This window comes from Varanus komodoensis, unplaced genomic scaffold (genome assembly GCF_004798865.1).
Source record: "Varanus komodoensis strain SLA01 unplaced genomic scaffold, ASM479886v1 scaffold5, whole genome shotgun sequence".
NCBI classification, from domain to species: Eukaryota; Metazoa; Chordata; class Lepidosauria; order Squamata; family Varanidae; genus Varanus; species Varanus komodoensis.
Window position 1 is genome coordinate 38,537,811 of NW_025336087.1, and position 13,091 is coordinate 38,550,901.

Genomic DNA, 13,091 nt, shown 5'->3' on the forward strand with positions numbered 1-13,091 from the left:
ATGATGACATATTACTCCCATGCCAGAGGCAATGTGGCTCAGTACCCACACAGGTGGGAGGATGCCATTGCACACATGCACAGCTTTTGTGGGCTTTGGGTTCGCCACTGTGGGAACAAAATGCTGGGCTCTGTAGGCCTGCACATCTCTCCTCTTCTCCTCCTTGTCCACTTGCTTCCTGAGCCCAACATTCAGCTTTCTCCCTGCTTCTGCCTGCATTTCCTTCAAACAGTACATCTGTCTCCCAAAGCGCTTCTATTATGCACTCCCACTCACATATATTATTCCTGCCTGTGGCTAGAGGGACAGTGATAAGGATGAGTCAGCTTCTCCAACCATTTCCTTGCCTTTTGGGGTCATTCATCTGGAGTTTCCCTAACAGTGAGTGCCTGGCAACTTAAGGAAACATTGCCGTCATTCTGACCATATTAGCCATCTTCTGTCTAAACCCAATCTCAGAGCAGTAGACTATATTCCTGGAATGGGGGTGGTCTTTAAAGAGTTTGTTTGTGTTGCATGGAATCATATTTGGCTGTGACATTGATACTTGTGAGCAGACCTGAGTGATTTTAAGAAAAGATGAAAGATGAAACAGAACTGTAAAGAGAACCAAGCATAAAGACTAATCCAACTGTGCTCTGAGAACGATCCAATTAAGTCATGCATTTGCTATTCATCCCTTTTAATTAATGGTCCCCTGTCTAGTTTACACCCACATTAAATCAGCCCAGAATTATGGCTCTTGGCCATAAGTTAGCATGACATGAGTTTATTAACCTTGAAAAAAATGGTGATGGAAGGAACACAGTGGGATTTATGTGACAACACGAATCTTGTATTAAGCATGCTACCTTCCTCAGGCCTCCACATCATGATGCCTTCCAACTTCCAAAGCAGTCACACTTTTTAATTGGGTAAGATTAGCTCAGAGTGGGGGAAGACAGCAGGGTCAGCAGCCATCAAGTTAGCAGCTGGCATGGCATTTATGAGAGCCAGTGTGGAGTAGTGGCTAAGAGTGTTGGGCTGGGACTCGGGGGATCTGCATTCTAGTCCCCACTTAGCCATGGAGCTCCCAGGGTGAGCCACAGACTCTCAGCCCAACCCACCTTACAGAGTTGTTGTTGTGAGGATAAGACTGAAAGGAAGTGGAGGGTTCTGTAAGCCATCTTGAATTCCTTGGAAGGAAGAAAAAGGGGGTATAAATACTAGTAATGAATGTTGCAGTACAAATTTGTGAAAAACTTATCAAAACTTATATTTCCTGTCTACATAGAAAACACATATTCATATTTGGGGCTTATAGGATCCCCTGAACTGAACTCCTCATAAAGCAGTGAGACTGGGAGCTGATGCTGCACTGATGTTCTGCCAGCTGCATTGGTTGCCTGAGCATTTCTGAGCCTAGTTTCAAGCCCTGGTTCAGCAGGGGTGGGGGCAGCAGCGAATTTCTTCCATTACATTCGATCTATGTTTCAGATGATACTTGGTACAAACAGAGCTGGCATCCAAGGTGGGGATGCTGACGAGGGCCCACGTTGCAGCAGGAGCTGCTGCTCCTCCTCACCAGTACAGCCTCCAGTTCCTCGGCCTCTGGGTGTGGCTCTGGCCCTGCAGGTGTTGAGGGGCGGCCCAGAATCACAGGGTCACACGGTTGGAAGGGGCCATGAAGGCCACCAGGTCGAACCTCTGCTGTTGCGGGACACCAAGTTACAGCATCCCACTAAGACGGCTGTCCAGGGCGGGAACTAGAGGAGATGGGACTCCCCCTTTGCCCTGCCCGCCTCCCTGTCAAGCAAGCCTGTGGTAGCCAAGAGGAGGAGGAGGACCAAGGGTGGCCGGCGACACTGACTGTGAGGAGGGGAGCTCACCAAGCAAGGAGAGGGGGGTCGAGGAGCCTTGACCACGGTCGGCACCACATGGAAAGTGAGCCAGAAGGAGCGCACGGAAGCCTGGACATGGATTAATGTGGCTCCCACTCCTTGCACTGTTTCAACAGGTCAGAAAAAGCACCAAAACCTAAGGAACATGGCAGGAGAATGCATACCTATGTCCTCCTTTGTATTAATGGGGATGTTACAGAGGCACATTTCTACAGCCAGTGTGGGTCGATGTACCACATGTGGGGAGAGTGGGGTTGCAGCAGCGAGTCCTCATGCCTCCCACTGGTTGGTCGCATGAACCAAGTGATTGACTGGTGTGTACACAGGCAGACAAGAGAGGACCTCGGCCCACATCCATGTCGCCAGAGCCCAGGGGACCCCCATAGGACACATGGAGGGCAGCAGCTGATGGAAGCAATTGACATTTGATTCCAGTCTCCGTGGTGGTGCTATGAACTGAGAGTTTAAAATGCAGCGTAACTCATGAGCTGCATTCTCCATCTAACTGACATTCCTGTACTCTCATCTTGTTTCCCAACCATCTAATGATAATGAAAGGATCAAGCACTATATGGAACCTGACATTTATGCTTGCAAGATAAATACCCATCTCTGTCTGTTTGCAACGTAAACTATTTTATATTGTGTGCAATATTGTGTTGTTTGATATTTGTAAACCACCCAGAGAGCTTTAGCTATTCACCACTGAATGATACACATGGCTGTCTAAAGGTGAAAAGGCATACGATTATTAAGTCCAGGGTCTCAAATTCCCCAGATGAGCACTGGGTGCAGTCATACACTGGTCAGCTCTCTGCCTTTCAGCTGGACCAAGCTGCATTTTAAGGGCTGCCTGGCAAAGATTTTGGCTTTTCTAAGTCTATTACCTGGAATAGAGGAGATAAGGAGTGGGGAGAATATTGTTGCTTTTGCTATTCTTAATCCTTTCCCTCTATGATTAATAAGCAAGGGAAGTCATTGTGGTTTGAGCCAATGCACTGAATGGTGGGAGCTGGAGTGCTTTCTCTAGCTCTCTCTCTCTCTCTCTCTCACACACACACACACACACACACACACACAGAGAGAGAGAGAGAGAGAGAGAGAGAGAGAGAGAGAGAGAGAGAGAGAATATCCTAAGGGTGGGAGGAAAGTATGGCATTTAAAAGGAAAGATGAGAAAGGGATAGCTTGGAGGAGTGGGGGTAGCAAGCCCCCCCCCCCCATCTTCCATCTTCCTGACTGCCCTGGTGCCCATGCAGGCAAGGACAGGTGAAGGAGGTTTCTAGTGGAAGGATGGAGGGAACATGTCTGGAAGAGAAAGAGGAAGGGCGGGGGTGTTGGGATCATGAAAGGAAGGGAAATTTTCTACCCTGAAGAGCAGGTTGCACAATTTTAATCCAAATTTTTGAAGTGTGTGGTGGTGGTGGTGGTGGGAACTGGTGCTTTTGTTTGATGAATGGAATGAGGAAGGGGGAAATTCACACAAATAGAATACTTTACAAGAATGAATCATAAGATGGAATTTATTCAACCCTAGCCTCGCCTAAAAGTTACTTTTACAAGTAAAATTGTATAGTGTGTGTATGTGTAGATGACAGGCAAAAAGAAATGATCCAAATAGACTGCAAGCCTCTACCCACCTATTTGGGAGTATGTCTCATTGAATTCAATATGGCTTGTTATTCTGACCCACACCAGAGGGAATCATAACGTGCACCTTACTCACCTATGCTGAATTTGACTTAATTTGGAATTGGGTAATGACATGATGATGATGAGTTTCAATGGAAATGACCATAAGTGAAGAGAATTTGGTTTTAAAGAAGAATCTGAGTCAGCTGGAAGAAAATTAATTGAATAAGAAAACTGATTGGGTTAGAAAGAAAATGGATTTGAGAATTTGAGGGGCTGAATTTGGATGTAAAATTAATTGGTTTGCCTTCTGTGAAATTTAATTATTGTAATCATTTTAATGTGTCTCAATTAACATAGGAAGATTGGTACCTTTTTTCCCTTTATTTTTGGCCATTGCTATGTAGCCCTTGCATATGCCAGTGCGGATCCTGCAAAAATGACTGGTCCCTAACTGTACAGGTAAGTATAGAGTTCCAGAGCACATGGATAAGGCACTACAGTGTTTCCCCCCTCACCATGCTTGTTCACCATGCATACCCAATATGGCTGCATGAAGAGCGCTTAAGTTGCAGCCTGACAACTTCACAAGAGCTCCCTGTGATGGTTAAATTTTAAGACCCTCAGCCTAATATAAGATCTACCTTCTCTAGACTTTAGCACACTCTGTGTTGGAGAGAGCGAGCGAGCGAGCGAGCGAGAGCACTCTTTAACTGCTACCTGACAGTTAGAACTTCTATAATTGAAGCTTTCCCAGTCCCTGTGTCTTAAGACTAGGATCAGCTGAACTCGCTGAACTTCTGCCTCTCATGTATCTTTTGGAGCTACAAATATTCCATGAGAGCAGAAGGTGACTGCTACAGGGCCCAGCCAAGGCTGATGATGGACATCTGAGGGACTTAAGACTTGTGTTGATAGAAAAAATTCTGTCAAACTGTGGTAGGTTGTATGTGATTCATCTAAGGGACACTGATTTACATGCAATGTCCATATGTAACTTTCCAAATAAGCAAATGCCTTTCATAGGATAAAGGGTATTCTGCATTCATCTTCTCTTTCTATGAAACCCACGTGTCAACAGTCTGAACACCAACCTATATACATCTGTTGTGGTTGAATACTGTTATCTCTGAGTTAATAATCTGTTTTTACAAAAGCTCTTCAGTGGCGTTTTGCTTCTGCAGAGGTGGCCAGCCAAGCGATATTTTCCCTTTGCAGGAAACAATATTCAAATGTCTTCCATGATGAAGCATTAGATTATACCTTTGCGTGTTTGTGTGCATGTGCTTGAAAGGGAAATACTATTAAGGAAAATGTAAGCTATGGCAACTGTTAAGGTCACCGTTTGACGTTGCATGACTATTCTTGGAAACACAGGCGAACGGCTCTGTGAAGCCGTCCCTCCAAGCAAAAAAACCTATTGATGGAATTAGATCTTAGGAATTTTAAAGCCTTCAGAACATGTCAGTGTGAGTTCAGAGCAGCTAAAATAGTGTCAAACATGACATACTATGAATCTGTGGCACGGCTGAAACAATCAGCACAGCAAACAAGTAATGATTAAACCTTTAATCACAAGTATTATATGTTGCTGTGTGCTCCTTTTAGCTGCAGGAAAAGATGCTGTAACAGATCTTTAAATAGAAAATCTGAGGCTAAATTCCATTTCATCTATCAAAAGCAGCTGCTAGGAGATGACCTAATTTTAGCAGCTTATCAATTCCTTAGTGCTTTTTGGTTGATGTAAGTTTGATCCTCTGATGCTAGATGACTTTTGTGCTGAATATAGCTAGAATTTAATGCGAATCTTTTGGATGGCTGCCCAGCCAGGCTGCATAATCCAAGCGGGTTGTCAAGTAGCAGGGGAGGGGAGGGGAGGGGAGGGGAGAGAATGAGCTGTACATGATTCAAAAGACTCATGTGTACACGAACACATTTATTCACATGCACACACGTGCACAGGCAGACGGGTACACGCACAGCCCATTCATGCTGCCAAGCATATTTTAAAATAGCGCAATGGAGTTTATTTTCTCTTCCTTTCCACTGGCTTTGACATGGCGAACACCTGACTGTTGCAGGATTTAGCTGCTGCCAAAGGGGAAGAATAATTGCAGGATGCCTGTAGTGAAGGTTTTCCAACCGAATCATTGTCATTTCATAGGGCTGTTATTTCTATTTATGCATCCTTGTATTAGCTGACGCCTTATCAAGAGGCAAGAGAGAGAAAAGCTTTCTGTGTGCCCTGTGTTTATCATCTACACTGAGAAATCTCTTTTGTTTCCCTTTCTGTATTTTTCCCCTTTCATGTGGATCCTAACTTGTTTTTCTGTTCTTTTTTTGGCACTTTCATAAAACCATCTGGGGCACACATGTGACTTGCTGGGCATGTGGTTGACGCTTCACACATCTTTTCTTGCCCTACTTGGCATTATTTGTTAGTCACGCTGGAGGAGGAGTGTGCTGCCCTATTTCCTTAAAAATGTTATGAATAGCATTATGTAAAGGGGGAATACAAGGCTGAGGACAGCCTGAGTCACTGCTTTCTTGGTGTTCTCATGTTCTCTGAAGGACCTGGCCCATATTGTGGCGTTGTTGATACAGGACATGACTGTGAGTCATCCTTACTTTACTTCAGAAAAGCCAAATGAGGGCAGTTTTCCCTCTCAAAGTGAGCCTATTATCCACTTACGTTCCTTTGCTTGGCCATGAAAAGTAGCGACGGTAGAATTGTAAATCCACCAGGAAAGCAAAAATTATGCCAACTAGTCCAACCCTCCATGTCAGCCTTCCGGAACCTGGTGCCCTCCAGAGGTTCTGGACTTCAGTTCCCATAAGCCACAGCTAGCATGGCCAGTGGCCAGGAATGCTGGGAACTGCAGTTTGGAGTTTCAGAGGGTTCCGAGTTGTGGAAGGCTGCAGTAATTTCACTGCCCCTGTACCATGCTGAGGTACTGCATTAGAACAGTACAGCATAATTAGTTCACGTAACAGAATGTGAGGCAGGTAGTTACGAAACCCTGCTTGTAAATGACTGTTGGGTTGGGCTTTGGAGATACAGGTGAAGCATCTCCACTTGGCTGTGGAGAGACTTGGCATGCCTGAGTAAGCTGCTTATAAGGCAGAAAAATGAGCTTAGGTGGACTCTGGGGGATGGTGGAGGACAGGAAGGCCTGGAGGAATGTTGTCCATGGGGTTGCGATGGGTCGGACATGACTTCGCGACTAACCACAACAACACATTCACTGGATAAAGCTGTGGTTACCAACTTACTTGTGAGGAAAAAAATATGTTGTCTTGTGTGCCATTAGTCATTTGGTATTCCATTGTTTAATTCCAAGCCATTAATGCAAATTAAAGGCAAGCCATTGATGCAAATTAAAATGTTTTTAATTATTAAAACATCATTAGTTTTGTTATTCATTTAGTACAATTATGTTTCATTATGGGAATTAACATGGATATTCTTGGCTCTTTAAAATTTTCTTTTTCTTGCTCCCTGTGATGGCAGCAAAGCTGATTTTGATAGCTGCTCATTCTGGTAAACATTGTATTTCCCACAAAGAACCCCAACATTGTCTCATGCCAGGGCATTTAGAGGCAAAATGGTAGTTGCCTGCAGAAAAGTACTCTTGTTCCCACTGATAGCTACCATCTCCTAAAATGTACCAGAATGATGCAATGTCAGGGGCATTATGGGAAAATCAGTTAAGCTCTGTTTATGGTATTGCCATTAGAGAGCGGTACCCCCATCAATACATTATTGATAAATGGGTTACAAAAGGACATGCCTGTTTAATAACAATGTCCTTTTGGGAATGAAAAGATAGAACCCAATTGTTCAATATATCTTTCATTTGTTCTAAAATGAATCCACACCCTTTCTTAAGATGTAAAAACTGGCTTACAGTGCAAATATATGGAGTATTTGCTACTTAAATTCTACTTTAAAACAGAAATGCTCATATCTTGTGTGCAACTGTAGGTCTGGACACTGTACTAGATATTGTATATCCTGATAAAAATTGGCTCCATGCAGAAGTTTCCATTGAATAATGCAATAGCAAGCTACCTGCTAGTTTACTGCAAAAATTCCCTATTGATTAATCATGCCTGCTGCCCACTGTTTATAGAACACTTTGATTTTAAAAGTAAAACACATATTTTACTTTGTTTAGCCAGACAATACAATCCTGTGAAATACAATCCTGTGAAATGCATTCCCTTTACATACAGACGGTTGAAAGCTAGCAGCCTATTGCCAGTGAGGAATTTAAATCCAGAACCTGAAGTTCCAAATGTCACCAGACCACATTGCTCTGAATTGCCTCATGCCATCCCATTTTAATTCCCAAGATGATTGCAAGTTGTGAACTCTTCTATAAATTCCAGATGTTAACAGTGGACTGCCTGCTTTACAATTATGGGTTAGGCTAGAGAAAGGAATAAGTGTGTATACATACAGTGCTCCTTGTCTCCTGGCACTATGCTGCTAGGCAACATTACAAACTAGCTCAGTTGGCAGATTTATACAATAAGCTGGCAAGGGTGATTTGGTAACCTAGATGCATCTCATTAACCTCAATGCAGCACCTATAATTCTTTCACTTATACTTAACCCACATACTTGGTATCCAGGTCTATGGGTTAACTTAGAAGCTTCTAAACCATCACAGTGCATTAATCTGCAAAGTGCACTTACCATCATGGGCACTGATTATTAATGGGATGTGTGTGTGTGTGTAGAGCAGAAAAAAATGACCAAAATATTGACAAGATATTGATACTGGCAAGGGCAAAAGGAATCTGACATCATATGGATTTCCTCTAAATCAACTGGTAGAGGCTAGTTCTTTTCCGGTGCCACCCCTCCCCATTTATGAGCTCATGCAGTGTATTTGTATGTGTGTGATCTTTATATGAATAAATAAGGGCCAGGTGATGGGCTTTTGTGGTCTATAGATGCATACCAGCAGGGCTGCTAATGGTTCCAAATTAGTGATAGCTTGACCCAAGGTGCCAGCTGGGCCTGTACCGTAAGAATATATATGCTGACTATCACCATGTTATTGCTGTAAATGGAAATGTTGTAGAGATGTCGCAGAAGTCATCATTCCTTGAGAGACTGCTGTCTCCTTCTTTCATATGACTAGAAATGAGGAGTCATCAATGAAGTAAACAGATGGGAAGATCATAACCAAAGCAGCATTGAGCAACTTGTGGCCCTCCAGATCTTCTGACTTACCACATCTACCATCCATCACCACTGGATTTCCTGGCTAAGACTGATGGGCACTGTAGGCCAAAATATCTGAAGGGCCAAGAATTCTCCCCCTAAATGAAAGGAACTACTACTTGACACAACGCAATTAATTTACAGCATTTGCCACCACAAGATGTGGTAGTAGATGCAGGCTTCTGTGGCTCGAAAGAGAGGGTGAACAAACTTGCTGAAGAGAGCTTACCAGTGGCTTCTAGCGTTCTACCTCATGCTGCCTTTGAATAGCAGTTGCTTGGGTGCAATAGTGCAAGACATCGATTGCTCTCATGTCCTCCTTGTGGCTTACTAAAAGGAAGCTAGATGGCTACTGTGGGAAACAGAAGCTTTGGTTTGACCCAGGACCCAAACCATTTTTTATGGTTTGAAAATATGGATTTGTCCAGCTTGCAATGCCCAAATATGTGATCAGTCAAGCATCATTTCCCCCATTCCCATCCAAATGTTCTTCTGTGGCTTGGAATGTAAAACCGGATTCTGCATGTGTGTGGGTAGCATTCAGGCTGACCAGGCTTCTTTGGAAGATCATGAACAAATGTTATTTAATATCTGGTGTGGTGTTATTTATGTACAGTTGTCCATTGAATTTCACTTTCAGATTTCAGGAAGGCTGCCAATAGGAAATACAACAAGGAACTACAGTACATGGGGGTGTATGTATGGAAGAGATGGGAAAGACACAAAATGTATTTGCATGAGGCTCTTGGCCTTTCAATAAATCTGTCTTGAAGTGAATACTAGTGCATTAAGGACTTTAAAATAAATTTGCATATATATAAAATGTGACTTGAACTAAGAGAAATAATATTTTGCTGTTGTGTTTGCTATTTATTCTTCTTTTACTCCTGCATATTCCTAGAATTCAATCCTGTGGTCCTAGAAGAGCAACCCAGGATGACAAATCTACTCTCCTGAAGTAATAGAAAGTGCTATGAATTGTGTGTGTGTGTGTGTGTGTGTGTGTGTGTGTGTGTGTGTGTGTTTTGTGGGGGAGGATTCTGGGTTGATCCCCCCCCATCATCTGTCTTCACTCAACTGTGTTGGAAAGAAATTCAGTACCTGCTTCATGAGGTCACAAAAGAGGTCTTGGATGACCTCGTGGAGGTAAAAAAAGCATGTTCCAGAGGCAGGGGAAAGGAGAGAAGCCTTTGGCATGGGCAATCTAGTACATGAAAAAACGTCTGAAAGTCAGTCTTCATGTTCAGTGCTTCTCTTGGTTGTGGGAACATCTGGTGTCTGGCAAGGGTAGCAGAGGGTGCGTGATGCAGAAGTTTGCTGCTGGATGTGCTCGTCTCAACAGGGTTTGTTGGCTCTATTCTTCTGGAGTGGAGGGAGTGGGGAATGGGGACCTTCTGGATAGTGACTGGGCACCCTACCTGGGCTAGAAGTAGACACTTGGAGCTTGGAAGAGAGGGATTTTACTTCTTCTGCTGTGGCCAGGCATGGAGTCCCCAAAGTGAAGGAATAGCTGTGCCAGTTTGTCATGGAAGGGCATGGTTCTGAGAGCCTCCCAAGAGCACTTCTGTATGCTGACCTCCTTGATCATCTTCTTGAGGGAGTTTCTTCTTGCCCCACGTTGGGCTGCACAAGAAGTCCCCCTCCTTTTTTCAGCTGTTTCAAAAACCACAAGAATATACTGTTGTGGTGTGTGGACTCAAGTACTTCAGGGACTCTGGGCTGCCCCATAGGTCAATGAATGTGCTCAGTTCCTCTTCAGAAGTGGGAATGCATTTTTTTCAGGACTACACTGGCTCCCCCTCTGTAGCATATGGGTTTTCTTCCAGGGAAAACTGCTGAGAAGGAGCCTGAGAGGATTTTGTGCTCTGGGAGAAGAGGCTAGATGTTGGGGTATTGATGTCAGCGTCTTTCCCAATGTCTATTCTCCCTTGGATCCTAGGCACCTATGTTGGGGATGAAGCTAATTGCATCCTTTTGGGAACAGCTCTCCAGAGCCAGCCCCTGCCTGTAGCACCCTGGGGATGGTGGCAGGATGCCTTTTGGGAAAGTGCTTATGCCACAGATATGTGGCGGGAGGCGATGGTGGGGCCTTTTGACAGTCCTGAGGTGTGTTGTTGATAGAATACAAATGGAAGAAAGTAGGCAAGGGAACATTCCTATAAGGACACTTCTTAATGCCCTAAACATTGCCCATATGTACCCCTCAGTTTATTGTTACAGGCAAGAGGAAGATGTCCTTGCCTGAAAACAAAAGGCAGAACAATTCAAGAGCAGGATCTGTGAGAACTGCAACAGAAAAACAGCAGTGCAGAGCGTGGCTAATTCCAAGGTTGCAGCTTCAGGCAGAACAGTGCCCTTTTCTGCTGTAGGAGAACAAAAAAAGTGGACTTCTGGAAGCAAATAAAGAAGCTGGAGGAGGATGGGAGTGGAGATCAAGGTAGGTGGTGATGCAACTGTTGCTAGGCAAAGTGGGATAGTAAAGGCTGGGTGACTAGAACAACTCCTGCAGTTGACACCCCAGGGGACTCTTTCCTGGGCTATGGAAACCATGATGCTGGGCTCAGATATTATTAGTCATGGTGGTATGGAAAAACCACAGAACATACAGTTGTTTCTTATGATATCAGGCCAAGTGTACCATGCTGAAATACAATGACAGGATTCAAATGACATGACAGACTGCCATGGTTAAAAAAAAACCCCATGGCTTGTTGGGCCATTGTCTGCTTTATCTGGGTAATTCAGCTTTTGAGATAATCCACCATGCACAGTTGCTTTTTAGGATATTTTAAGCCATTTTAAGCCTTTCCTGGTAATGCCATGAGGTTTAACATTTCTAGGATCTGAGAAATCAATGTTTTGTTCCATTCATTGCCGTCACCAACATCATTGCTTCTGCTGCTGCCACCATTACTACTACCAGGATGATGATTACTGCTGAAAGGCTGTGTAGATACTCTGTGAAGTTCAGGATGTGTCCATTTGCCTCCACGATTCAGAGGCAAACAACAAACTAATATATCTATTTTGATTGTTTGTCTTATTGAAATGACAGATTTCATAGAACTGATGACTTAGTCATGGATCATAAAAGATGTCCACTGAAGCCTTTGGCATATTTCTTCATTTTGTTAAGTTTTCAGCACCAGTATACATTTTATTTAAGACATTCCTATAAATAAGCTGTACCAGGCCAATGGCTGTTGGGTTGATGAAGCGTTTCCACTGTCCATGTAAGATTTTGTTAATCTGCTGCCATCTTACAAGGCTGATGCTGGTTGAAGCTACACATTATGCCAATAGGAACTGTGTCACCAAAGAGGACCAGTTAGCGATCTTCTGTTTGTAGAATCACCTGAGCAATCCAGGAGGTAACTGGACTCTGAGTAAGACCCCATTATTCTTTTGGTTTTAAATAAGCAACGTATTGCTTAATGAACAAGTCCATGAAATGTATTCATTGAGATTCTGGGGTGGATTACAACATGAACAAAATAAGCCAAAACAGAAGAGGATAAAATCAGTTCCAGACCCCATCCTGGAGTCTGGAACAAACAACCTGGTAAGAGTTCCAAGCAAATAAAAATATTTTTACATTGTGCTAAAAAGAAAATGCATAGACTAAGGCGAGGGAGAGAATTCTCTAGGAAGGGGATTCCAAAAGTTAAGTGTAACAACTGGGAAGCCCCCTCCCCTGGAGCTGTCAAAAGATGAAGAGACCTTGAACAAGGCTTCAGAGGTGTATCCTTACATCAGACAAGTTATTGCAGAAAAATGTGATCCTTCAAGTACATGTTGTCATGAGAAGTATTGATGCTTTAGGACTAAACTGGAACTATGTGAAAATAATATTTCCTTTCTCTAAAGCAAGAACAATGTGCTATCAGAAAACCCTTCCTTGGCAATATTTAGGTAATACAAATGATGCTAAGAGGCAGATGGGCAAGGAATCTGTAGAGCTGACTAAAACTAATGGGTTATGAGAATAAAATAATGAATGAACCAACCCAATCCTTTAAATGCACCCCCCTCGAGAGTTTGACAGTCCAAGTATTTGCATATGTACACAAAAGTGTAGAAAAACCACCCCTTTCTCATTTCAGTCCTTTGAAGATGGGTTGAAATCAAATAATTCAATTAGAAAACAGCAGAATGGACAGAAGTTAATCAGATGGGAGCGGGGGAAAATCTGATAGGTTCCCCGGGGGATATCTATGTTAGTGTTGTTGCAGCAAAAATAAACAAAAATATCTTAAACACCAAAAAAGACAAAAAATACAGATTGAATTATAATGAAATACAGAAGGTACAGTATGTGGTTATCTAATTAAAGAGTTAATATCT